This window comes from Carcharhinus amblyrhynchos, unplaced genomic scaffold (assembly GCF_965287045.1).
Source record: "Carcharhinus amblyrhynchos unplaced genomic scaffold, sCarAmb.v2.hapA scaffold_42, whole genome shotgun sequence".
In the NCBI taxonomy this organism is placed as follows: domain Eukaryota; kingdom Metazoa; phylum Chordata; class Chondrichthyes; order Carcharhiniformes; family Carcharhinidae; genus Carcharhinus; species Carcharhinus amblyrhynchos.
The window spans coordinates 448,926-476,228 of record NW_027649783.1 but is presented as its reverse complement, the minus strand read 5'-3'; the positions used below and the strand labels follow the sequence as shown (position 1 = coordinate 476,228).

Here is a 27,303-nt window from a genome sequence, read left to right as displayed (position 1 = left end):
ACAAGGACACCCAGGTCCCTTTGCAGAGCGGCATGCTGCAATGTTTTCCTATTTAAATAATAGTCCATTTTGCTGTTATTCCTACCAAAATGGATGATATCAGATTTACCAACATCGTACTCAATCTGCCAGACCCTCGCCCACTCACTTAGATTATCTATATCTCTTTGCAGACTTTCAGCATCCTCTGCACACTTTGCTCTTCCATCCATCTTAGTGTCATCCGTGAATTTGGACATATTCACAGTACTCCGACTCATATTGTAGCAGAGACACATTATTAATCCCACACTCAGAAACAATGCTGCATTTTGACAGAAGAGATGGGGAGAGGCAAGAAAAAAAAATGGTCCAGTTCTAAACAGTGTGCAAGCTCAGAGGGGCCTGAGGTTCAGAGAGATCTTTGAGAGTGAGATGACATTTTGAACATGTCGTTCGGAAAGCGGATTGGATCCTTGGCTTCATAAGTGGAGGCGATTTTTCTGCATAGAATCTCTGCATTGGAAAAGGAAGCCATTTGGCCCATCGAGTCTGCAATAACTTTCTGAAAGAACATCTTTGGTACAATTTTACCTGGCTAATCCCCAGAACCTATACATCCTGGGACACTGAGGGACAATTTAACATGGCCAATGCACCTAACCAGCATGCGATTGGAATGTGGGAGGAAACTGGAGCACCCAGAGGAAACACATGTAGGCACAAGGAGAACGGGCAAACTCCACACACCCAAGGCCCGAATCAAACACGGGCACCAGTGCTAACCACTGTGCCGCTTTGCCACCCTATTTGATAAAAATATGCTTCATTGTTTTATATTTTGTTTTGCCTTAATTGCTCGTGGCTGGATTCAGGGACAGATATTGAGGATTTGAGGTTAGATGTGGAGGCACGCGATCGCTGACAGACTTTCCGACTGAAATCCTGTATTTAAAGAAACCGTTATCTTGAAATCTAACTTTGGGACTCAGCAGGGGAATTGGGTGTGTTCTTTGATTGAAAAATCGTTTCATTTTATACAAGAGAGACTCGGAGATCTCATGATCAGAACAGACACACAAACACAGTTGGATTAGTCTGACCCGCCCGCTCCTTTCATACACTCTCTCTTCCACAATATTCACATCTACACATTCACAGGACAAAACTTTCACCAAATGGAAGGTCCGAGGACGGAATTTCTCCTCCTTCCGGCCTTTGCTCCGGATTCCAGGGGGTTAGTTAGAGTTTTTCACCTCAGTAACTGTTAAACACTCTGAGGGCCGCTCCCCGCAGATTGTCTTTCAATTCATTCATGGAATGTGGGTGTCGCTGTCTGGGTCAGCATTTATTACCCATCCCTAAATACCCTTGGGAAGGTTGTGGTGAGCTGCCTTTTTGAACTGCTGAAGTATATGTGATGTAGGATCTCACCTGTTAACCAGATTCTGTGGCAATTGGACAGTGAGCCACAGATGCTGCATCCAGGGGCCGTTGGTCAGATTCCGTGGCAAGACCCAATCATGTCTGTCCACCACCGAACCACCCCCCCCCCCCCCCCCCCGCCCCCCCAACCGCCCTCCAATTATTATAGTGATTGAAAATATCATTGTGTTTCTTTAGGGTCAATATACAAAGTATTTGTTCTCAGAATCTCTAAATTCTCCAAAACCAACATGCTTAGCAAATCAAAAACATAAAGGAACTTGGGAGTCCTTGTTCAAGATTCTCTTAAGGTTAACGAACGGATTCAGCCGGCAGTTAGGAAGGCAAATACAATGTTAGCATTCATGTCGAGAGGGCTCGAATACAAGAGCGGGGATGTACTTCTGAGGCTGGATAAGGGTCTGGTCAGACCCCACCTGCAGTTTGTTTGAAGTTTTTGGCCACATATCTAAGGAAGGATCTGCTGGCATTGAAAAGGATGCAGAGGAGGTTCACGAGAATGATCCCTGGAATAAAGAAACTGTCGTATGAGGAACGGTTGAGGACTCTGTGTCTGCACTAGTTGGAGTTTAGAAGCATGGAGACGGGGGTGGGTTGGAGTGGGGGATCTTATTGAAACGTACAGGATACTGCGAGGCCTGGATAGAGTCGACACGGAGAGGATGTTTCCACTAGTAGGAGATACCAGAACCAGAGAGGGCACAACCTCAGGCTAAAGGGACGATACATTCAAACAGGGACGAGGAGGAATTTTTTCAGCCAGAGAGTTGTTCATCTGTGGAACTGTTTGCCACTGAAGGCTGTGGAGGCCAGGTCACTGAGTGTCATTAAGACAGAGACAGATAAGTTTTTGATTAATAAAGAGATCAGGGTTAATGAGAAAAGGAGAATGGGGATGAGAAAACTATCAGCATGATTGAATGGCGGAGCAGTCTCAATGGACCGAGTGGGATAATTCTGATCCTGCGTCTTATGGTCTTATGGTGATTCACTCAACTTTCCAAATCACTCTGTCGGATATGGTGTAAGGTGGCACTGAGAGAATGGGATGGAGAGAGAATGCGGTGACTGCAGTCTGACTCTGATTCTTCAAACCAGTTAGTGCCCCCTTGTAGAAAGTGAATGTGTCTGAGAACAGGAGAAAAGCAGGTCGTGAGACAGGGATTTATTTTCTATAAAAAGTCAAACAAACTTCGAACCAGTCAGTGTCTGTCTGAGAACTGGAGGGGAGGGGAGGGGGTCTGCTCAAATAAAATTCACATCAATATTCTCATCATCCATGTGTGTCTGACGGAAAATCTAGTTTAAAATTGCTGTCCGTGGAAACCTTGTTCATATTTTTTCGAAAAGTTCTCAAAACTAATCAATGATTTGTCAGTCAGAAACAGTGGTAAAGAGGAAGCTGAACCTGTCCAGACAAGCCAAGTTCAGTTTACAAACTGCGTTATGGACACATCTCGTGTCTGGTGAAATCAGCAACTGAGTTAGTTCCGTAATTATAACGAATGAAAATAACGACTCTTTAAACCAAACGAGTGTTGGTGATATCGCGAGGGGCAGAACTGCTTTTCAAGCAGCTGGCACGGGTTCAATTCCCGGCGTCGCAATGGGAATTTATTTAGAAACTTATCCTCCTGTGTCTCGAAACAAATGGACATAAAGTTCAAACGCAACATTTGATGGTAATGAAATGAAAATAAATGTTTTATATATTTCCCCTAAAATTCGGAATCTATTTGCTTTTAATGAACATTTATTCGAAACACAGAAACAAGTCTCTGAACTAATAAATGAGTTCTCATTCAGAGAGAAAGATACAAAATAAAAGATGAACAAATTCAGCTCACACACTGCTCTCTGCGTCATTGCTGTGTCTGATAAAGTTAGTAGAAATGTTTCTGAGCGGGAGTTAATATGCAGCTGCGATGGCCGAGTGGTTAAGGCGTTCGACTCGTAAATCCAATGGGGTTTCCCCCCACAGATTCGGACCCTGCTCGCAGCGAGTCTGGTTTAAAAGTTACAATTTGTTTAGAGGGGCAGCCGCTTAAAAAAAAAGTAACTTTCGGTGTTCCTCTTTTCAAGAAGTGGCTTTGTGCTGTGGGCCGGGATGTACTCAGCTGGCGAACTGGGCCGAGTGTGCTGGAAATTCCATGATAAAGATCATGACGAGAGAAGAAAGAGAAATAAAGCAGCATCAGGGGAACAAGGACAAAACGAGGTCTCATATCAGAGGAAGATTCTTATGTAATTACTCACAGAACATAAAGATCATATTTCACCAGAATGAATGAGAACTTCAAAATGCTGCTTCGATGATATGAAATTGTGTTCATTCAAACACATTGCAAAAGCTGCTCATTACTGGGCGTAAGACATTCCTGGTTGTAACAGCTTGAGAAAGGAGATTTCAGGTGGGAAAATAGGGAGGGACAATCGTTTTGGAAAACTAGGAAACAAGGATTATATAGAATCATAAGAAATCAGTGAAAATTTCCTGATTAGAATCGTGTTAACAATCTTGTTGCTATATTTCATTTCTTCCTGAAATCACACACAATTTTTGGCTTCAACTACTTCCTGTGGCAGTGAATTCCACACATTCTGGAGGACGCTTAGTTCTGGAGTCCCCCATCATCGGGAACATTCTTTCTGAATCTACTTTGTCTAATCCTGTCAGAATTTTATCAGTTTCCATGAGATCCCCTCTCACTCTTCTAAACTCCAATGAACACATTTCTAGTCGAGTGGCCGTTCTAGGAGATTCTATAATTAGGGGGATTGATAACATCCTTTGTATCGAGAGTCCCACACAGTATGTTGCCTGCTCGGTGCCATGGTGAGGGACATCTCTGATTGGCTTGAAAGGATATTGAAGTAGGAGTGGGGAAGGGATCCAGTTGTTGTGATCCACATTGTGATAAACAACCTTATCTCTGTGAAATCGATTCTAAACATGAAATGTTCACTGATTTCTCATGATTATCTAGAATCCTCTTTTACTAACGTTGGCAAGTCCAGGAGAAAGGATCTGTTTGGGGATTATCAGGAACGAAGAAATAAATAAAAACAAAAGATCCTCAGGGGTTACAATCTCTGGATTATTACCCGAGCCACATACAAATTGGCATTGGGGTGATTGACATAATGTAAAGTTCACTAGACTGAAGTCTGGAGCTGGGAGTGAAGTTCCGAGGAGTGATTAGAAAAATGAGGGCCTTTTTCTCTGGGGTTTATTTACATTTTTCAGGATGTGATGGTGGGGGTAAAGAGAGCCGAATGATTTCTGCTGGTGGAGACTGGGGGAACCCTGAGACCTGGTTTCGGGGGAGGATGGGTAGAGAGAAAGAGGGACAGAGTTTAACTCCCAGGAGAGAAGCTGAGTAACACTTGAGGCCACTCCAAGTTTTGGAATCTTGCCCTCACCCAAAAGCGAATCAGTGAATTGTTAACCCGGGATCGATATCTTCTTGTTAACAGTGGTTATTAAGGGTGACGGGGTAAAGGGGTGAAGGTGGAGATTGGAAACAAAGCCGCCTTCACCTTCCCGAATAACAGGGCAGGCTCGAGGGACTGAATGGACTCGTCCTACTCCCACCCCCTGTGAGCAGATATCTCAGAGCATTTTAGTGATTGCAGAAGGTTACAGAGATAGGGAGGGTTGTAGTGGCTGGTGGGGGTAGGAGAGGGAAAATAGTTGTAATTGCTGGAGGAGGTTACAGGGAGAGGGAGGGGTGTAGGAGCTGGAGGTAATTATAGAGATAAGTAGGGTTGTAGTGAGTGGAAGGCTTTACAGAGATAGGGAGGTCCGTAGATGCTGTTGGAGGCTACATAGATAGGGAGGGGCATAGGAACCGGGGGTGGTTACAGATACAGGGTGGGATGTTGGGGACTGAAGGAAATTACCGTAATAGGAAGGGTGTAGGAGCTGGAGGAGGTTCCCCAGATAGGGAGGGTGAAGAATGTGGAGGAGGTTACACAGATCGTGAGGGCTGTCGGCAGCTGGAGGAACTAAAAAAAGAGAATTGCTCTAACCCGGTGTGGCACTGAGCCCCACACACACAGCACAGGATGATTCCAATTTCTGTGCTGATTGGCCTGACTCCAGAGAGTTTGCAACACCACCATTGCTGAGACTGGGGAACTGCTGCTTGACAGGAAGGTGGCCATTCGGCCCATTGAGTGTGCACTGATCCTCTGATTTACCCACACAACCTCACATATTTACCCTGTTAATCCTCCTAATTTAAACATACTGGGGGACATTCGGGGAAATTTAGCATGGTAAGTCCATTTCCCCTATCAATGGAGTGTGGAGGCAACCAGAGCACCCGGAGGAAAGCCAAGTGGGCACAGAGAAAATGTGGAAAATACACACAGTCACTGAAGGCCAGAATTGAACCCGGCCCTTTTACTTTTCATTGCCTCTCTATAATCTTCCTACCTGAATGAATCACTTCACAATTCTCAGCTTTGAATTTCAGCTGTAACTTGTCCACTCATTCCGTCAACTTGTCTCTGTCCTTTTTGCAGTTTTACACTATCCTCCTCAGAGTTCACAATGCTTCCAACTTTCACATCATCCACAAATTCTGAAATTGTGCCCTGCACACCATGACCTGGGTCACTAATATATCCTGGTGCATGTTCACAGTATCTGCAGCTTGTGTGCAGATCAATGTGATTTACTGCAGTTTGAGGGTGAAAACAGAAAAGCGGAGCCAATGCAAATGTTTGCATATTCCATGGAAATGTTGCAGAATTGTTGTCAAGTAGTTTTGTTATCATCGTTATCTTCCACATTGTTGTTTAACTCCAGCACGAGTGTGAGGGAGCTTCAGTCTGGCCACACAATTCCACTGCAAAACACCAAGAATGCAATGGACAGAGAAAGACACGCACAAAAGCAGCAAAAGAGACTGTTTGTAAATGTGTGGCGACAGACAAAGGTTCCGAGAAACCGGCAGGACCCGGAATTGATCACTCACATGTTAAATTAGTTTTCTGTTGTAAACATATTCTTGTAAGCATATTTCCTGCTGTACAGCTGTCCTGCTTTGAACTATTGCTCAAAGATGTTCACTGTTGTTGTGTAAAGTGTTTCACTGTTTGTAAATATATTTCCTGCTGTGCTCTATGATATAGAGGGTTACAGCATGGAAACAGGCCCTTCGGCCCAAAGTGTTCATGCTGCCCATTGTCTTTTTCCCTCGGAGTTATTTCCAATTTTCCGTGTTTTGCCAATATTTCTCCAGACCAATCTTACCCAGGGAACTGTCTCAAATGTCGGTGAGTGTTTTTTTTCTTTCTGCTGTTGTGAAATATGCTGCCCTGTTGTTGTGTTTCTGGCTCTGGAAATATTTTTTCTTCTTTTCTGTTCACATATCGCCTTCCCTTGCAAACGTGTTCCCTGTTGTGTAAAAAAGATTCTCCGTGAGGACTTTTCTTGTCTGTAAATTGTTGCATGTTGTGTTAAGATGTCCCCTCTTCTTGTGTCAGGCTCTGGTTGCAGAAAAAGCCATTTACTCCAGATCGAGGTTTTTCGGGGAAAAAGGAAGCCAAATAACAGTTTGTGTTCTCCACGGAAAAGTCACGACTGCTTCACAGTTACCATTAAGGGGTTTTATTATCACTGTGAACAGGAATAGCAGAGGATGGTTTCGATCCATCGACCTCTGGGTTATGGGCCCAGCACGCTTCCGCTGCGCCACTCTGCTACGACGAAAGTTCCACTCTGCTGCCCATCAATGTCGTCAGACAAATGGTCACTCCTCTGTCGTTGAATAGGAACACCAGTGTGAGGAGGCATCACTGCATCACACCGAGAATACAATAGACAGAGAAAAACACACAATAGCAGCATGAGAGACTGCTTGGACACATGGAACGACGGACAGAGTGTTGGGAAACCGGCAAGACACGGAACTGGAGAATCCATCACTATTTTAAAAGGAATTTTCTGTTGCATTACATGTTTGTAAATATATTTCCTGCTGTGTAACTGTGCTCTCTGTTGTTGAGAAATGTTTTCTGCTGTTGTGTAAAATGCCTCCCTGATGCTGTGAATGTGTTTCCGGCTGTGTAAATATGATCCATCTTGTATCAATATTTTTATAATATTCTGTTAATAAATGCCCTGCTCTGTAAACGTGTTCCCCGTTGTGTCAAAATATTCTCCGTGAAGATGTTTTCTGTTCAGCTAATGACTCGTGGTGTGCCACAGGGGTCAGTGCTGGGTCCATTGTTATTTGTCATCTAGATCAATGATCTGGATGATAATAAGGTAAATTGGATCAATAAATTTCCTGATGATACAAAGATTGGAGGAGCAGTGGACAATGAGGAACATTTTCAAAGCTTGCAGAGGGATTTTGACCAGCCAGAAAAATGGGCTGAAAAATGGCAGATGGAGTTTAATGCAGACAGGTGTGAGGTACTGCACTTTGGAAGGACAAACCAAGGTAGAACATACAAGGTTAATGGCAGGACACTGAAGAGTGTAAATAGAACAGAAGGACCTCGGAATACAGATACATAATTCCCTAAAAGTGGCGTTACAGGTCGATAGCGTCGTAAAGAGTGCTTTTGAACATTGGCCTTTATAAATCAAAGTATTGAGTACAAGAGTTGGAATGTTATGGTGAAGTTGTACAAGGCATTGCTGAGGCCGAATTTAGAGTATGGTGTGCAGTTTTAGAAAATACAACAGCGCAGTACAGGCCCTTCGGCCCTCGATGTTGCGCCAACCAGTGGAACCAATCTAATGACCCTCTAACCTAAACTATTCCAATGTTATCCATATGCCTATCCACTGACCATCTGAACGCCCTTTTGGTCACCTAATTACAGGAAGGATATGAATAAGGTTGAGAGAGTGCAGAGAAGGTTTACAAGGTTGTTGCCGGGACTTGAGAAACAGAATACAGAGAAAGGTTGAATAGGTTCGGACTTGATTCCCTGGAAGGGAGAAAAATGAGGGGAGATTTGATAGAGGTGTATAAAATCATGATGGGTATAGATCGAGTGAATGCAAGCACGCTTTTCCAACTGAGGCTCGGGGAGAAAAAAAATAGAGGACATGGGTTAAGAGTGAAGGAGGAAAAGTTAAAAGGAAATAATAGGTGGGGCTTCTTCACACAGAGAGTGGTGGGGGTGTGGAATGAGCTGCCGGATGAAGTGGTAAATGCGGGCTCATTTTTAACATTGAAGAAAAGCTTGGACAGGTACATGGATGAGAGACGTGCGGAAGGATATGGTTCAGGTACAGGTAAGTGGGACTCGGTAGAAAAATGGTTCGGCACAGCCAGGGAAGGCCAAAAGGCCTGTTTCTGTGCTGCAATGTTCTATAGGAATGGGGAATAAATGCTGTAGCTGCGGCTCTGGTGCACAAAGAATGACATGTTGGACTTCTCATCGTTGTCTGGTGAGATATTCAAAGATTCGGGCAGGAACTCATGAGAGTCGGCTTTTTAGGTCAGGAACTGGTGTATCGATGCTTTTAGAGAAGTGAAACGGCCGCCCCGAAATTCATAGAATCCCCACAGTGCAGGAGAAGTACATTCGGCTCACCGAGCCTGCACTAACAGCAGTCCGACCCAGGCCGCATCCCCAGAACCTCATGTATTGAGTCCATCCTCAATAACGAGGCAGAAAAGACGCATTCCCGATGAGGATCGGATTCGAACCCACACGTCCAGAGCACAATAGATTAGCAATCCATCGCCTTAACCACTCGGCCACCTCGTCACACAATGGCGGTCTTTTTAATCACCTCTTGAACAAAGAACACATTTCTCCTGTAGGATAATGTTGTGTTTCTACTTCCTCGTTAATTTTGGTTCGCTGTGACTCTTCCATTCGATTTAAATCCCGAGAAGGTAAAGAGGGAGACAATTCCCTGTTTGAGTTTTGAATTCACCAAACATAACAGACGTAAAAATAAGCAAGCAGTATGAGCTTGTGGCGCAACGATAGCGCGTCTGACTCCAGATCAGAAGGTTGCGTGTTCAAATCACGTCAGGCTCAAAGACCAGTTGCCCCTCGGCGTTTGGATTTTGTATCTGGATAAAGTTGATTGTTCCCGAAACAACAAATCTCCAAACATTGATAGATGCAATATTTTAACATCCTTTATGTATTTGCTCAATCTACGCCTGTACCTCGGGCAAGTAAAAGACAATATAATGAAAGAAATGAATCTCAGTTGTAAAGCACTTTGAAACTTCCAGCCGTTTGAAAAAAAAACACATTGCGAGACAAGCTAAAAGCAAAATACTGCCGATGCCGGAATCTGGAACAACAAATGAAAATGCTGGAAACACTCAGCAGGTCTGACATCATCTGTGGAGAGAGACCAGCTGAGATTGTCCAGAATGTTCAGACTTCAAGACACCCCGTCTTTCCTCCAAAATTAAAAAGAACATGCGGTTTGATATGAACGGCAAACGCACTTTTCTGTCTCCACCTGATTTGTGTTTTTTCTTCATGCATCCATCTCATTCTCTTTCCTGCTAATCCAAAAGTCTTAATGAGTTAGTTAAAGCCGCTGTTTGCTGCATTAAATGGTTCTCCGTATTGGGGAAAATAACTGACCTCGTCAGAACTGAGTTGTCGCTCCGGAAGTGTAAGTGGCAAGTGTACAATGCGTATTATCGCTTCAAGTGCCCGTTCCTCGTTAGTATAGTGGTTAGTATCCCCACCTGTCACGCGGGAGACCGGGGTTCCATTCCCCGACGGGGAGTTCGTCGTATTCTTATTACTTCAAATTAAACTTGTGTTGTTCTCGAACTTTCAAAACAGAAACAAAGACTATCAAGGAATGAAACTTTCAAAAATGCAAATCTTTACATTTGTACCGACACTTTTCGTGACCTGAGGTCAACGTTCGTTCAATTCATCAGCATTTTGGCTCACCTTTGATGTGGCGATGCCACGTAGTCAACACGTCGAATATTACCCTGATATTAGCACATTGTCAATAAATGCTGTGATTTCATATTTTTCAGTTCTATTTTTGGATGATCCACTGATTCCCAGATCCCCGAAAATACAAAGGAAAGCTCCACTGTTTTCCAATATTGGAAATCCCTTTGAGTCTGTGAGTTGTGAAGATTCATGTAGCGTGAGGAATGGAATATTAATGCATGATTGTAAGAGCAGGAAGGTTCAGATTCGGATTGGACAAAAGTTTGGTGAAGCCACCGCTCAAGGACAGTGTGCAGTTCCAGTCAAATTACTACAGTAAGGATATGATTCCACTGGAGAGGGTGCAGTGTCCATTTACCAGGGACCAGATCGTAGACTGGGATGGAGAATTTGAGCTATGAAGAGAGATTGGATTGGATCAGGTTGTTTTATTTAGAGCAGTGAAGGCTGAGAGGAGACCTGATTGAGGTGTAGAAGAAATGAACAGGGTGGATAGGAAGCTGCTGCTGCCTCACAGCACCAGGGACCCGGGTTTGATTCCCGGCTTGGGTCACTGTCTGTGTGGAGTGTCCATGTTTCCCCCGCGTTTGCATGGATTTTCTCTGGGTGAACAAAGAAAATTACAGCACAGAAACAGGCCCTTCGGCCCTCCAAGCCTGCATCGACCATGCTGCCCGACTGAACGAACATCCCGCCCACCGTTCCGGGCAACATATCCCTCTATTTCCATCTTATTCATGTATTTGTCAAGACGCCTCTGAGAAGTCAATGCCGTATCCCCGGCAAAGAGTTCCAGGCACCCACCACTCTCTGCCTCATACATCTCTTTTAAACCTTGCCCCTCACACCTTAAACTTTTGCCTCCGAGAAAAAGACTCTTTCACCCAGGGAAAAAAAGCTTCTGACTATCCATTCTGTCCGTGCCTCTTGTAATCTTGTGGATGTCAGCAAGTCGCCCCTCAAACTCCGTCGTTCCAGTGAGAACAAATCAAGTTCCTCCAACTTCTCCTCATAGCTAATGCTCTCCTTACCAGGCAACATCCTGGTAAATCTTTTCCGTACCCTCTCCAAAGCCTCCACATCCTTCTGGTAGTTTGGCGGTCAGAATTGAACACTAAATTCCAAGTACAGCCTATGTAAGGTTTTATAAAACTGCAACATCACTTGCCAATTTTTAAACTCAGTGCCCCAGCCGATAAAGGTAAGTACGCCGTGTGCCTTCTTAACTACCTTCTCCACCTGCATTGCCACTTTCAGTGACCTGTGTACTTGTCCACTCAGATCCCTTTGGCTATCAATACGCTTGTGGGTTCTGTCATTTACTGTATATTTCCTATCTGTATTAGACCTTCCAAAATGAATTAACCCACATTTGTCCGGATTAAATTCCATCGGCCATCTCTCTGCCCAAGTCTCCAACTCATCGATATTCTGCTGTATCCCCTGATGGCCCTCATCGCTATCCACAAATCCACCATCGTTTGTGTTGTCTGCAAACTTACTGATCAATTCAGTTACATTTTCCTCCAGGTAATTTATATATTACAAACAGCAAAGGTCCCTGCACTGATCCCTGAGGAACACCACTTGCCACAGCCCTCTATTCATCACCCGTCAAAGGGGAAAACCCCGAAAGCCTGTGGGTGCTACTGTCAAGTAAACTGGCTGTACTTTAACCTGGTGTTGTGAGACTTCTTACTGTGTTTACCCCAATCCAACGCCGGCATCTCCACATCATGACTTCATCAAAACAGACAGTGAAATGGAACATGGTTCAATAAATCGCTGATGAGTTGTCAAAAAAGTTGCCTAACTTTGAGATACTTTGAAAGGTTCAGGGGCTCGCGTACAGCAGGTGGCTCGTTGGTCTAGGGGTATGATTCTCGCTTTGGGCGTAGCGTTAAAATGCGAGAGGTCCCGGGTTCAAATCCCGGACGAGCCCTGCATCTTTTTTTCTAAAGAAAATTCTTGCAATGAAGGCGGCGACAATGAGTGAAAGCCGAAGCAGTGTTTACCTCCCGAGAACTCCCGAGACAGATAGTTTCTTGATTAATAAGGGGATCGGGGTGAATGAGAAAAGGTAGGAGAATGGGGATGAGAAAACTATCAGCATGATTGAATGGCGGAGCAGACTCAATGGACCGAGTGGGATAATTCTGATCCTGCGTCTTATGGTCTTATGGTGATTCACTCAACTTTTCCAAATCACTCTGTCGGATATGGTGTAAGGTGGCACTGAGATAATGGGATGGAGAGAGAATGCGGTGACTGCAGTCTGACTCTGATTCTTCAAACCAGTTAGTGCCCCCTTGTAGAAAGTGAATGTGTCTGAGAACAGGAGAAAAGCAGGTCGTGAGACAGGGATTTATTTTCCATAAAAAGTAAAACAAACTTCGAACCAGTCAGTGTCTGTCTGAGAACTGGAGGGGAGGGGAGGGGGTCTGCTCAAATAAAATTCACATCAATATTTCAAAAAAAAAGTTCAGTTTACAAACTGCGTTATGGACACATCTCGTGTCTGATGAAATCAGCAACTAAGTTAGTTCCGTAATTATAACGAATGAAAATAACGACTCTTTAAACCAAGCGAGTGTTGGTGATATCGCGGTGGGCAGAACTGCCTTTCAAGCAGCTGGCACGGGTTCAGTTCCCGGCGTCGCAATGGGAATTTATTTAGAACTTATCCTCTTGTGACTCGAAACAAATGGACATAAAGTTCAAACGCAACATTTGATGGGAATGAAATGAAAATAAATGTTTCATTTTTTCCCCTAAAATTCGGAATCTATTTGCTTTTAATGAACATTTCTTTGAAACATAAAAACAAGTCTCTGAACTAATAAATGAGTTCTCATTCAGAGAGAAACATACAAAATAAAAGATGAACAAATTCAGCTCACACACTGCTCTCTGCATCATTGCTATGTCTGATAAAGTTAGTAGAAATGTTACTGAGCTCAGAGCAATTAGCAGCTGCGATGGCCGAGTGGTTAAGGCGTTGGACTCAAAATCCAATGGGGTTTCTCCGCGCAGGTTTGAACCCTGCTCACAGCGAATCTGATGTGAAATGTTTAAAAGTCACGATTTGTTTCGAAGGGCAACCGCTAAAAAAAAAATGTAACTTCCGGTGTTTTTCTTTTCAAGAAGTGGATTTGTGCTGTGGGCCGGGATGTCCTCAGCTGGCGAACTGGGCCGACTGTGCTGGAAATTCCATGAGAAAGATCATGACGAGAGAAGAAAGAGAAATAAAGCAGCATCAGGGGAACAAGGACAAAACGAGGTCTCATATCAGAGGAAGATTCTAACGTAATTACTCACAGAACACAAAGATCGTATTTCACCAGAATACAGTGAATGAATGAGACTTTCAAAATGCTGCTTAGATGATATGAAATTGTGTTCATTCAAACACATTGCAAAAGCTGCTCATTACTGGGCGTAAGACATTCCTGGTTATAACAGCTTGAGAAAGGAGATTTGAGGTGGAAAATAGGGAGGGATAATCGTTTTGGAAAACGAGGAAACGAGGTTTATATGTAATCATAAGGAAGTAGTAAAAATTCCAGTTTAGAACCGCGTTAACATTTTTCTCATTGCTGCATTGCTCTGTTTGCTCAACTCAACAAAGACCCAATTCCCGCCCTTCCTGTTCCTTACAGGAAGGTGTTGAGAGTGTCAGATCTGAGCAATGTGAAGTATCCAATTGGAGAGTTACATCCTGGCGACAGGAATATCTCTCCACAGCTGCTTTCGGAGCTGCTGAATATTTCCAGCATTTCCTGTTCTCCGGAGCAGTGTACGTGGTGGCTGTGGTGAGTGTTTGAATTTGCTTTGAAAGCTTTTGACTGCATTTCCGGTTCGCGGGATTTTTGTGAGTACTTTTTATTTCCGTAGCGGAAGTCAGGCGAAGGGCGAGTCGGGAAGGGAGAGCAGGTTTGACGTATCCTCTGTTCTTTTGTACTCAGTACCCGATTGATAAAGGAAAAGCAGGGCACCGTCTGATTTATTATGATCATTCCCCTCACCGTTCTGGTCACCCTATTAGAGAAAGGATATTATTAAACTAGAAAGAGCTCCGAAAAGATTGACTAGAATGCTACCAAGACTTGATGGTTTGAGTTACAAGAAGAGACTGGATAGGCTGGGACTTTTGTCTCTGGGGTTGGGGATGATCTTCCTGAGGTCTACAAAATAATAAGGGTCATTGATCAGCGAGATAGTCCATATCTTCTCGAAATTGTAGGGAAGTCTAAAACTGGAGGGCATACGTTTAAGCTGAGAGGGGAGAGATACAAAAGGGTGAAGAGGGACTTTTTCATTTTTTGCGGATGGTGATTGTCTGGAACAAGCTGCCAGAGGTAGTAGTAGAAGTGAGTATGACTTTATTTTTTAAAAGCGTTTGGACAGTTACATGAGTAAGATGGCTGTCGAGGGATATGGGCCAAACGCGGGCAATTGGGACTAGCTTAGTGGCTAAAAAAAGGACAAGTTGGGCAGAAGGGCCGTTTTTCATGCTGGAAACCTCTATGATCATCCCTGTCAACTTGGAAGATATATGTACATATTTGCCTCTTTAGAACTGTACCATATAGTTTCTGTTTTGAACGTGGGTTCTTCCTTCAAAACGAATCAATTCACATTTTGATGCATTTACTTTCATCTGCCTTATTAAAAATGTCCGTGCTTTTGGAAGTTTATGTAAACCTTCGCCAACACTCTCGGTTACAATTTCAAAATACTCAAAACAGTTCAAGAAACATTGTTACCTTAATAACTCGGAAGTTGGAAAGTTATTTCCAGTCTCTTCGCAATTACACTGATCATGTCTTTCAGTATCCTCAGATGCATATCACCCAGTCCTAGCGTCTAATCAAATATGGACAGGCTCTCCAAACCTCCTCTTCATTGAGTTAATTACCTCTGGAGTGGAATACCGAACAGTTTCACAAAGATTCACTTCCTGCTCAGTGAAACGCCTGGGACAGAGTTAAAATATAATCGATTCAAAACCAAACTGTGACCCCCCAGCCCGACCCCTACCCGCACCCCCCCCCACGCGCCCCCCCCCCCCCCAACGCCCCCAGCATTGTCAGACTGCAATTTCTTTCTGACCAAAATACAACTAAACACACGATGCAAGAATCCCTGACGCGACAAGCAATGGACAGCCCTGATTGATTCATTGGGATAAGTTTACAGTCTGGTTCCGTGGGTGAACATTCTTGAAAACTTTTGGTTTGCAGCATTGAGAAAATTGTCGCGAAGTGTTGCTGGATTTCAAACCTGACCTGGAGACATGTAAATCCCGCCATCTAAAACGAAACGTGTTTTTGTTTTCCCGAAACAAACAACCAACATTTGGAACCAAAACTGGCAACAAATGAGGGCTCGTCCGAGATTTGAACTCGGGACTTCCCGCAAATTCATACAGCGAAATCCCCGAAGCGAGAATCTTACCACTAGACCAACGAGCCGTCGGTGTTTTAAATGTTTAGTGGATAAACTTCTGTTAACTAGCTATCCTTTCAGACTGTCATTAGAATGGAACATTGAAGCAAAACACAACAGATTCAGGGGGAAATGCGATCCTCTTTGTCTTAGACCCTGAATATTCAACAGGATGTTCAATGTTGGGATTGTAGCTTCTCTCAGCGAAAGAAATTCCCATCACATCAGTTCAAGGATTGTTGTGAAGAACAGATTGAGCAAAGTGTAGAAGACCAATGCGGAAAAGTGTGAGGTGATTCACTTTGGTAAGAGTAACAGGAGTACAGAATATAGGGCGAATGGAAGGACTCTTGGTAGTGTCGACGAGCAGAGAGATCTCGGTCACCATGTGCATAGATCCCTGAAAGTTGGCACCCAGGTTGAGAAGGTTGTTAAGAAGGCGTACGGTGTGTTAGCTTTTATTGGTAGAGGGATTGAATTTCTGAGCCGTGAGGTCATGTTGCAACTGTACAAAACTCTGGTGAGGCTGCACTTGGAGTATTGCGTACAGTTCTGGTTGCCGCATTATAAGAAAGATGTGGAAGGATTGGAAAGGGTGCAGAGGAGGTTTACCAGGATGTTGCCTTGTATGGTGGGAACGTCTTATGAGGAAAGGCTGAGGGACTTGAGGTTGTTTTCGTTAGAGAGAAGAAGGTTAAGAGGTGACCTAATTGAGGCACACAAGATAATCAGAGGATTGGATAGGGTGGACAGTGAGAGCCTTTTTCCTCGGATGGTGATGGCTAACACGAGGGGGCATAGCTTTAAATTGAGGGGTGATAATTATAGGACGGATGTCAGAGGTAGGTTCTTTACTCAGAGGGTAGTAAGGGCGTGGAATGACCTGCCTGCAGCAGTTGTGGACTCGCCAACTTTCAGGGCGTTCAAATGGTCAGTTGGATAGGCATATGGATAATATTGGAAGAGTTTAGGTTAGAGGGTCATTAGATTGGTTCCACCGGTCGGCACAACATCGAGGGCCGAAGGGCCTGTACTGCGCTGTAATGTTCTATGTTCTATGGTTGTCCAGCTGGGGAAGACTGCACTCGCCTCGTTCCATTCCCACCTTTCTGGTCAGTGGCACAATATCACCCGCAATGGTTACTCTTCTCCCTCCTGTGTTGTTATCTCCCGAATCTTTGAAGGATCTAACCTTGGTTCCCTCCTATTTCTAGGCCTCATCTCTCGGTGTCATAATCTGAAGAAGAGTTAGTTTTCACACGTAAGCTGATAATACCCAGTTCCAGCTCACCATCAGCTCTCAGAACCAATCCTTCCTATTAAATTATTAGATTGCTTATCCAGCAGCTTGTACTCGATAAGCAGATAATTCCCCATGAAACATCTGGAAGGCCAAAGGTCCCACCACAAATTCCATTCCCAGTCAATGACTCCATCACTCTCCCTGGTCACTGTCGAGGCCGAAACAAACTCATATAACCTTGGCACATCATTACACCTGGAAATGAGATTCTGACCACACATCTGTTCCTGCACCAAGGCCACCTGTTTCCAGCTGTGTAACTTCACACATTGTTGATAATACCTGATCTCAACTGTACCTGAAACCCTCATCCATGTTGTTGTTACCTCTGGACTTGCTGATTCAAATACACTCCTCCTGCAGATTTTGTTCCCTGAAGGACATTAGTAAACTGCATGGGGTTTTATAAAAGTGGATAATTAATTCCAGGTTTGTCTTGAATTAAAATTTCACCATCTGCCCTTTTGGGTTTTGAACCCAGCTTCCCAGAGTATTACCCAGGATCTCTGGATTACTTGTCCACTGCCACTGCCTCCCCCAAACACTGCCAGGATTGGGATTTGAATCCTCGCCTTTTCCATTACCCTGATGAAGATCTCGATCAAGTTCATTAACTATGGGATTACTGAGGGGCTTTCCTTAATTATTGTGCATCAGCACAGGTGGGTGTTTTTTTCCCCCCTCGGGTAATTATTTGGAGAATATTACATATTGAACAACAAAGAACAACACAGCACAGGAAACAGGCCCTTCGGCCCAACAATTAAACTGATATTAAACTGATTGGACTGGTTCTCACAGCCATTTCTGAAGAGGTGTCTTTACCCTTTGCAATTCTCCACTCATTTGGCACCACCCATATAACGAGCTGGGTTAGAAATTGCCTCCATTGCCAGTGCAATTTCCACCCTTATTTCCCTCAGTATCCATCGATCCGTCTCTTCCAGTCACCAGAAGACAGCAATTAAGAACAGACATTGCACATGGCACGTTGACTCTGTTCTACCATTCAATTCGATCATGAGACATTTATTTATTTATCTTCATTGCCAGTCAGTGAAAACACAGTCACAGTGAAAAAAAACAAGAACAGCAACAACAACATCAGGCAACACACATATAGAAATCACACTATGTTTCTGATAAGTGTTTTTCTTTAACCCTACAGTGCAGAAAGAAGCCCTTCAGCCCATCCAGTCTGCACCGACCACAACCCTATCCAGGCCCTACCCCCATATCCCTACATTTTTTACCCGCTAATCCCTCGAGCCTTCGCATCTCAGGACACTAAGGGGAAATTTTAGCACAGCAAATCAACCTAACCCACACATCTTTGGACTGTTGGAGGAAACCGGAGAATCCGGAGGAAACTCACGCAGACACGTGGAGAATGTGCAAACTCCTCCAATTGAAGCCAGGTCCCTGAAGCTGTGCAGCAGCAGCAATGACCATTATGCTACCGTGCTGCCCCGATAACCGTCCGTGGACGTCACTTTGTAAGTGGCCGGTTAGCTCAGTTGGTTAGAGCGTGGTGCTAATAACGCCAAGGTCGCGGGTTCGATCCCCGTACGGGCCAGTTTACCTTTTCCCTCAAACTGAACGGTATTGGGCGGCACGGTCGTCCATGGTGAAATTGTCTCTGAATGTCCTGAGATGTCGTGGGATGAGGGACAAACACGTAGGGATATGGGGGTAGGGCTGTGGTGGAATTGTGGTCGGTGCGGACTCGATGGGCCAAATAGCCTCTTTCTGCACTGTCGGGTTTCTATGATTCTATGAAGTGTTCGAAAAGTCACTACATTTTCAGCATTCACAATAAATTCAGACAAAGTGTTTGAAATATCAACAATTCGACGCGGGGAAAACAAACTGTGAGTTTTAAGACATGAACCAAATTTCTGCAGTTTATACTGACATCCACCCAAAATACATTATCTATGAATACATCATTTTCCAAGCTTGGGTTGTAAGGCCATGTATCAGAAAATAGGATAGTGTAGAAGAGGCCCTTTGGCCCATCGAATCTACAGTGATGCATGAAATGCCCTGGCCTGCCCAACTAATTCCACTTGCCAACACTCGGCCCATTGAGCAGAAAGCAGGCTCAGTGCCACAGACTGAAAGGAGGTTTTAGTTCACATGGGCAGCATGGTCGGCGGAGGCTCAGAGGGCTGAAGGGCAGCTCCTGTGCTGTAATTTTCTCTCTTCTCTGAGATTTAAAGAGTACACATTGATTTACACAGCCAGAGACTGACAATTAGAGGATGAATCCCACAGGCAGTTGCAGAGACTGATAGGTAAAAGTCAACCCAGTCCCCTCACATAGTGACCGAGAAGGACAGTTACAACATTAATCCCAAAATGGCAGAGCATCGCAGGGAGGGAATGAACCCCGCAGTCACTCTCAGCTCCCACTAACTGGCAAATACACATTGAGTCCCCAACAGTACCACGGACAGAGTGACACCATCAGTCACATAGAAAACCAGGCAATTACTATTCAATACAATGTGAACAGAAGTGATAGAGAAGGAAAAAGGGAAGTGTGGTGAGAAAGAGATAGAGGAGCAAATCTGTATGCAGATCATGGATAACAGATACAGTATTAATTCCATTCTCTCGCAGACAGACGCGGAGTTGCTGACGTTGGACTGGGGGAGGCACATTAAGTAGCAGCAGGACACCAGGTTAAAGTCCAACAGATTTATTTGGTAAACGAGCTTTTGGAGCGCCGCTCCTTAACCTGATGAGGAAGATGAAAAATATAATGAAACAATAGGCTAAAAGTGGTCACGAAAAAAACACTGGTCAGCAGGATTAAGGAAAATCCCAGGGCTGTTTATACATACATAATGAGCAAGAGGGTAGCCAGGGAGAGGGTCGGCCCACTCAAGGGCAAGGGAGAGAATCTATGCGTGGAGCTAGAGTAAATGGGTGAAGTATTAAATGAGCACTTTGCGTCATGTTGACCGAAAACGACGTGTATGATGATGAGTCTGGGGAAGGATGTGCAGGTGGTTTGAGTCATGTTGAGATCAAAACGGAGAAGGTATTGGTGCCCTTGAGAAATATTAAGGTCGACAAGATAGGTCTGATGGAATATACCCCGAATACTGAGAGAGACAAGGGAGGAAATTGTTGGAGCCTTGAGAGAAATCTTTGTATTCTGACTGGCGACAGAGGAGGTCGCAGATGATTGAAGAATCGCCTATGTTGTTCCTTTGTTGAAGAAGGATAACAGCAACAATCCAGGTAATTACAGGCCGGTGAGCCTTACATCAATGGCCGGGGAATTATTGGAGAGGATTTTTCGAGATAGGATCTTTTCCCACTTGGAAATGAGTGGACATATTAGTGAGAAACAATATGGTTTTGTAAAGGGGAGGCCGTGTCTCACGAACATGACGGAGTGTTTCAAGGAAGAGACAAATGTGGTTGATGAGAATAGGACAGTGAATGTTGTCTACATGGACTCTCTTCATCGCTCAAATTCTCCATCCCAGGCAACGATCTGGTCCCTGGTAAATGGAAACTGCACACTCTCCAACGGAATGAAATCCTTACTGTAGTGATTTGACCGGAACTGCGCACTGTCCTCCAGCGGTGGCCTCACCAAAATTTTGTCCAGCTCGAACTGAACCTTCCTGCTCTTACAATCATGCATTAATATTCCATTCCTCACGCTGCATGAATCTTCACAACTCACAGACTCAAAGGGATTTCCAATGTTGAAAAACATTGGAGGTTTCCTTTCTATTTTCAGGGATTTGGGAATCAGTGGATCATCCAAAAATAGAACAGAAAAACATGAAATCACAACATTTATTGACATTGTGCTGATATCAGGGTAATATTCCACGTGTTGACTACGTGACATCGCCAAATCAAAGGTGAGCCAAAATGCTGATGAATTGAAGGAACGTTGATCTCAGGTCACGAAAAGTGTCGGTACAAATGTTAAGATTTGCATTTTTGAAAGTTTCATTTCTTGACAGTCTTTTTCGTTTCTATTTTGAAAGTTTGAGAACAACACAAGTACAATTTGAAGTAGTAAAATTGCGATAAACTCCCCGTCGGGGAATTGAACCCCGGTCTCCCGCGTGACAGGCGGGGATACTAACCACTATACTAACGAGGAGCTGACACAGGAAGTGATCATACGCATTGCACACTTGTCACTTACACTTCCGGAGCGACAACTCAGTTCTGACGAGATCAGTTATTTCCCCCAATACGGAGAACCATTTAATGCAGTAAACAGCGGATTTAACTAACTAATTAAGACTTTTGGATTAGCAGGAAAGAGAATGAGATGGATGCATGAAGAAAAAACACAAATCAGTTGGAGACAGAAAGGTGCGATTGCCGTTCATATCAAACCGCATGTTCTTTTTTTAATTTTGGAGGAAAGACGGGGTGTATTGAAGTCTGAACATGCTGGACAATCTCAGCCGGTCTCTCTCCACAGATGAGGTCAGACCTGCTGAGTTTTTCCAGCATTTTCATTTGTTGTTTCAGATTCCAGCATCGGCAGGATTTTACTTTTATCTTGTCAAGAAATAATTTGTTTTTCTTTTGTCGAGTGTAACAGGACAAAATTTGCGAATAATGCACAATTTGTGGGAAAGCAGGCGGTGAAGAGGATGTAAAAATATTCCAGATGGATCTAGATATAGTCGGAGAATTGGATAGCTTTTGGCAGATGGAGTTCAATGTGGATAAATGCGAAAGGCAAAGTATTATCCTTCTGGAAAGCAGTTTCAAAATCTGTCTGGGCAGAGGGATCTGGATGTCTCTGTCCAGAATCACAGAAAGTCAGTATGCGGGTAAAATGTATAATTTTAAAAAGGCAAGTTGAATGTAAGCATATATTGCAAAAGAACTGGAGCAAGAAAGTAGAGAAATATTGTTTCAATTGTGTGGATGAAGTCACAACTAGAATATTGTGTCCAGTTTTGGTCCCCTTACTTGTGGAAAGATGAGGTGGTATTACATCCAGCACTTTTTCCTTTCCTTCTCTATGTGCGGTATGCTTTGTCTGCAAGAAACCATACCTTTCACTGTATACTATTTCATGTGACAAAAATAAATCAAATCCAATCAAATCCGGCTGTCAGAATGAGATTACCGGCGCGACTGGCGAGTTACAACCACAGGTCGACATGGCGAGTGGTGAAAACTGATATCACTGCTTCTGATCTTCACCAGAACAGACAGTGAAATGGAACATTGTTCGGGAACATTCCTGACTTTACAATGTTGTTCCGAAAAGATGGTTGAAAAGCTAAAGGAGACATTGAAAAGATGCTTCCATGACACAGCGTTTGGCAGTTGGCTCGTTGGTCTAGGGGTATGTTTCTCGCTTAGGGTCGCGACATGAAAATGCGAGAGGTCCCGGGTTCAAATCCCGGATGAGCCCGGGGTTTGCTTACATTTTTCTCCAGAGTAGATTCTGAGAATGAGTGAAATCAGGAGCAGTTTCGTGATCCCGAGAAGTCATTGTAGAGAATATATTACTGCAGAACACGGGAAAAAAAAACCACTCGATTTAAGGTCATTTAACCGTGTTGTGGGTCTCTGGGATCGGATACACCGGATAAATAACCGCGTGCTGTGGATTCAGGAAACTAGCTGAATGCCATCAGTTGCCATCTTGTCTGAAGACCAGACAGTCTGACAGAGCTGAGAATCCCACAGTTTGATTTTTCTCTCATATTTTAGTTTTATTCTGGTATTCCCACTGAACCGTGTGTTTCAGCAATCCAGCTGAGGGGAAATTAACAACCAGGATACAGACACACGAAGATAGGGAATAAGAGTAGAAGTACTCCATTCGGCCCGCCTGCCCATGTTGTGCTGAGTTTATTCATCATATAAATACAGATAAATCAGCAAGGCTATGCTTTTTAAATAAAGGTGCTAGTACCGGTATGTATTTCCTTTTGAACCAAGTGGCATGTTGAATCATTGTTGTTTAGAATAGTCAGAATTTCATTATGCAATAGTTTAATTATTGGTACAAACATATTAAAGCATATATTACACAAAAATTTACCTATTTCTGATTGGGGATGGTATATAGAGAGAAACGTGCTTTTCTCCACGTATATTACTGATCGATACCTGGGTGTACAGGTTTCAAACTCAAAATTTACCAGCAGTACAAAACTTGAAAATAGCGAGAAACTTTAGTGAGAAGGATATTGAACATCTTCAAGAAGATACAGACCGGCTGGTGGAATGGGCAGACATGCGAAAGATGCAATTTAATTAATGTAAGAAAGTGTGAAGTGTTATATTTCGGTCCGAAGCTCGAGGAGAGGTGATATAAATTAAAGTGTATACCTTTAGTGTTCCTCGTCCCTATTGCACCTTTACCATGCCAAGATGCCACAGTCTATTCACCCATCTCAGAACACATTGAATATCCAGCCTTAGGTCTGTATTTCACCGTCTACTTGTACAGTGATCATTAAACATTTAACACTCCCACGTTCCGATGTTCCTTCACTCTGCAACGACTCCCTGCTCCGTCTGACAACATTGCACCTCCACTTTGTTCACTGCCCATGGTCGGCTCATCTTACCCAGTCCCCATTGTGTTACACTCTGCTCAGTTAAGTTGTCCAGATTGCATACTGTTCCAACTTTCCTATTGTCCACAAAGAATAAACGAATAAATGGATTTCCATCCCTTGATTAATAACTGTCACCTTTCAATGTTTAGCGGGTGAGTTTAATGAAGCGCTGTGTGTGATTCTCGCCTTTATGCTTCTGTACAAATTTCGTCAAAGAAAGTTATCCAAATATATCCTCATTTCTCCTTCTCGTTCAAAAAGAACTGAGCGGCTGATGGATAATGTTTCAATATTCGCTTCAAAAAGATAGAGAATGGATTTACAAATTAAAAATCCAAGGGTGACACCAATGCCTGAAGTGGTTTTCGGGCTGTGGCGACTAGAATAACAATGCACATTCTCAATTTGAATTGTTCAAAATCACAGAATGGAGCATCCATTGTGGATATATAGAACACAGAACATAGAACATTACAGCGCAGAACAGGCCCTTCGGCCCACAATGTTGCGCCGAGCAATTAAAAAGCAATGACCTTCTAACCTAAACCAATCACTTTCCATCCATAAACCAATCTACGGATCTCTTAAACGCCCCCAAACTAGACGCATCTACAACTGCAGCAGGCAGGGCATTCCAATCCTATTTAGTTTAATTTTAATTTTAATTTTAATTTATTTTTAATTTTTTTAATTTTAATTTTTAATATTTAATTTTAATTTAAATTTAAAGGAAACTTTAAACTTTGCAGCTGTGCTGTGCTTCAGGAGCTGGTTTTACACAAATCTCCATTCATCAAAGTGTTGCCTCTCCTGCTGAGCATTTCCTGTTTTTGTTTCAGATTTCCAGCTTCCAGCTTTGTGTTGTGTTCTGTTCAGGGGTTTTACTGCAACTGATCCGCCCTGTGACAGAGGGAGTAGAATGTGTCTCCCGACTATGAAGCCTGCCAGATTAGACTCCAAGTTGTGCAAGAGAATGAGGAGGAGGAGAGAGGGAGGATCATTCTGGACAGATTCCCTATAAAAAGGACATAAAGGTCTGCAATTCCAACAGGCATAAGATGTCCAACATGGTTTGCAATCAATGAAATCCCCGACGTTTTAAATACAAGATTGTTGAACTTACCAGCAGCTGTTACATTGTCAAGAATCCATATAAGACCCTGTAAAGGAGGCGTTGAGTATGTGACTCTGTGGCGCAATGGATAGCGCGTTGGACTTCTAATTACAAGCAGATTAGCTATTCAAAGGTTGTGGGTTCAAATCCCATCAGAGTTGTGTTTTGGATCAGATTAGTAGCAAACGGTTTGCTGCTTCATTGACGCGATACAGCTTTGACACAGATATTTCCTGCTCTGCCATCTTTCCACGCTGTGTTTGTTTACTCGGTTCTCAGGGAAACCACAGAAGAAAACACAAACGCCAGTGGCTTTCTTAACGTTTGATATTGCGTTCGCTGATTGCGTTGGAAGTAGGAACATATTTTTCAATAATTCTTCTGCTTCTTTTGGAAGATAAAGAAGATTAAAAACTCACACGCAACAACAACAACTTATAAATAACTAAAAATCAATCAATAAATATCAGTGCCCTGCAGCGCGGTGGTGTTATCCTGATGTATCTGCTGCGCTTGTCCTTCTAGGCTGTAGTGGCCGTGGGTTTGGAAGGTGCTGGAAAAGGAGTCTTGCTGAGTTGCTGCAGTGCATCTTGTAGATGGTGCACACTGCTGCCATTGTGTGTCTGTAGTGGAGGGAGTGAACTTTTATGCATGAGAAGAGAATGAAGTGGGATGCTTTCTCCTGGATGGTGGGAATTGTTTGTAGAGCTGTTCAGGTCGCATTCACCCAGGCAAGTTATCCCAGGAAGCCATGTGCTCCGGTTTCCTCCCACAAAGATGAGCAGTTTGGGCGGATTGGCCATGCTCGATTGCCCCTCGGTCCCCAAGGTGTTTGTACAGATAGATTAGCGGGCATAGGGCCTATGTGCGATTCTCTGTCGGAGAGTCGCTACAGACTCGATGGGCAGAATGGTCTCCTTCAGCACTGTCCGGATTGTATGATTCTAAGGTCATTTGACAGTGTTCGAAATTCCCTGAGGGGACAAAAAAGAGACAACTGTGTTTGTAGAACTTACACCGTTGGGTTTGTTGCAAATTAAATGTTTTCTTCAATGCAAGGTGATGAAAATACCTCGATCGTGTAAATGAACAGTCGGAATATTCGTGGGGAGTCTCTGTTTTTGTTTCATCTTTGAAGATCATCAACTGTGAAGGGATAGATAATATTGACTAGCAAGGAAGGGATATTGTGACTTGCACAATTGCAAAGATCACGTGAAAGGAATCCAGGCTGGACTGAGATTCAAACCCCACATCACCTGTTTACCAGAAAGGCGATTTCAACAACTAAACCACACAGACTTTCTGTAAGGTCGAATGCTGGAAAGTCGTTCCGGATATTGCGTATTTGTGGAAATAAGTGATATTAACAGTGTCCGTGCACAGAGATTGGAAACAAGGATATGCCTGCCGATACACAGGCACTTTAACCAAATTAGCCACAGAGCCTGACATTGCTAACTTTGGTACAGCGGAATGCTGGAAATACGTTCCAGATCTGGTCGTGTTTGTGAAAACAGATTTACGACCAGTACTGGAAAGGATCTGTGAAAATAGAGATAGTTCACATTTCAGATGCAGACCTTACACTGAAACGACTGTTTCTCTCTCCACAGATGCTATGGGATCCCGGATAGATTCATGAAAGAAAAATAATTGGATCCTACAGTGGGCTATGACTGCACCGATTTCAAATCCCCCTTTCCCCCGATATTGAACAAAAACATCAGGCACATCACTCAGTGAAACTCTTCCGTTCAACATTGAGCGGTTTATCGTGAGTTGGTTCCAAATACTGTTTTCAGACACAAATCTGGTATAAAAGTAGCTGTGTTCAGGGTGTGATTCATACACACAGTTTTCTGCTCTGAAGGCAGGCGTGCCCCTTGTGTGGCGCGAGATTTTTTTTAATGATTCATTCATCCGGGAAATGTGTGTCACTGACCCGGGAAGCCTGTATTCTCCAAATTAATTATCTTTGAGTAATTGGCGATGAATTCATTCTGGAGCCAGTGCAGTTCATGTGGTGTCTGTGCACACACACACTGCCATTCGGGAGGAATTTCCAGGATTGTGAACCATCGGAACGGGAATATGTTTCCAAGTCAGGATGATGTGTGTCTCGGAGTGGAACTTCGAGATGGTCGTTGTTTCTCTGCATCTGCTGCCCTTGTGGTGTCACGTGAGAGATTTCTTGGGTTTGGATGGTGCCGCTCGAAGGAAAATATAACCAATGTCAGGAGTGGGATTTGAATCCACGCCTCCAGAGGAAACTGCGATCTGAACGCAGCGCCTTAAACCGCTCGGCCATCCTGACGGCCTGCAATAGAGTGTAAAACCTCTGCCCAAATCGATTAGAGTTCCATCTTTCTTGTTGTACCATTTCAAACTCTGTCTCCGCATTGACTGATTGAGGGTGAACTGATCACTTATTTTGAGGCTCACGGACCAAGGTGAAGGTAAGGCTCAGAGTCCCACAGGTTTGGGGGGTGAATAGTCCAGCACCATTCCAT

The 27,303-nt window shown here is 43.7% G+C and overlaps 8 non-coding genes across 8 annotated transcripts; 5 read left to right on the top strand and 3 right to left on the bottom strand.

The window, feature by feature from the left end:
* Positions 1-7,067: 7,067 nt before the first annotated feature.
* On the bottom strand, positions 7,068-7,139 carry trnam-cau (transfer RNA methionine (anticodon CAU)). Its single transcript has one exon. It is a non-coding gene; the product is annotated as a tRNA-Met (tRNA).
* Positions 7,140-9,375: 2,236 nt separating this feature from the next.
* trnaw-cca (transfer RNA tryptophan (anticodon CCA)) lies at positions 9,376-9,447 on the top strand. Its single transcript has one exon. It is a non-coding gene; the product is annotated as a tRNA-Trp (tRNA).
* A 2,757-nt stretch (positions 9,448-12,204) lies between these two features.
* Positions 12,205-12,289, top strand: trnap-ugg (transfer RNA proline (anticodon UGG)). Its single transcript is given in 2 exon segments — positions 12,205-12,240; positions 12,254-12,289. It is a non-coding gene; the product is annotated as a tRNA-Pro (tRNA).
* Positions 12,290-13,319: 1,030 nt separating this feature from the next.
* trnal-caa (transfer RNA leucine (anticodon CAA)) lies at positions 13,320-13,401 on the top strand. Its single transcript has one exon. It is a non-coding gene; the product is annotated as a tRNA-Leu (tRNA).
* A 5,199-nt stretch (positions 13,402-18,600) lies between these two features.
* On the top strand, positions 18,601-18,674 carry trnai-aau (transfer RNA isoleucine (anticodon AAU)). Its single transcript has one exon. It is a non-coding gene; the product is annotated as a tRNA-Ile (tRNA).
* A 2,490-nt stretch (positions 18,675-21,164) lies between these two features.
* On the bottom strand, positions 21,165-21,236 carry trnad-guc (transfer RNA aspartic acid (anticodon GUC)). Its single transcript has one exon. It is a non-coding gene; the product is annotated as a tRNA-Asp (tRNA).
* Positions 21,237-24,860: 3,624 nt separating this feature from the next.
* trnar-ucu (transfer RNA arginine (anticodon UCU)) lies at positions 24,861-24,951 on the top strand. Its single transcript is given in 2 exon segments — positions 24,861-24,897; positions 24,916-24,951. It is a non-coding gene; the product is annotated as a tRNA-Arg (tRNA).
* A 2,073-nt stretch (positions 24,952-27,024) lies between these two features.
* trnal-cag (transfer RNA leucine (anticodon CAG)) lies at positions 27,025-27,107 on the bottom strand. The gene has a single exon. It is a non-coding gene; the product is annotated as a tRNA-Leu (tRNA).
* Between the last annotated feature and the right edge of the window lie 196 nt (positions 27,108-27,303).